The following is a 650-nucleotide window of genomic DNA, read 5'->3' as shown; positions in this document are numbered from 1 at the left end:
ACAAAAGGAATAAGCACGATTTGGTGATGCAACACAATAAAACAGCGAGTCTAACCTGATAGAAAACTTGCAAGAAAGAGCAAAGTAAATTCCAGTGGTTGGTATACAGCTTATCACTTCGTTTACTGTCACCCTCATCCTGATCCTCTCAAAGATTCACCCGATGTTTTGTGTCATTACTTATTTTACATCATGAACTTTTTCGGCCGAGGATTCGTTGGCACTTAACACGAGTAGACCCATAACCCATTTTGAGTCATAATCCAAGTTTAAGAAATTAGTTTATAATATAAATTCATTCTCTAGTCACCCTTAGTATAGGAGTAAAAAGTTAAATAGAATAAATCCCTTCCAGTGAGAATACACTATATAATTAGGGTATTTCAGATGGAAAATACAGATCCCCACACATGATCCAAATGCAAATTTCAAAAGGCTGTCATGTTTGTCACTATCTATCCAAAACAGTCTCAAATTCTCAAATTACATATTTGTCATCAACATTGCTTGCAAAAACAACTTCATTTAGGGTATGGAGGTTTCTAAGTTACCTTAATCTGTACAAGAATGATTATTTGGCACGAGTCTGTGTTACACCAGAATGAAGTAATATCTCCAGGCATCGTTTGGGTTTGACCCTGCTGTCACTT

This window comes from Lampris incognitus, chromosome 12 (assembly GCF_029633865.1).
Source record: "Lampris incognitus isolate fLamInc1 chromosome 12, fLamInc1.hap2, whole genome shotgun sequence".
Lineage (NCBI taxonomy): Eukaryota > Metazoa > Chordata > Actinopteri > Lampriformes > Lampridae > Lampris > Lampris incognitus.
Note: the sequence above shows the minus strand (reverse complement) of the source record.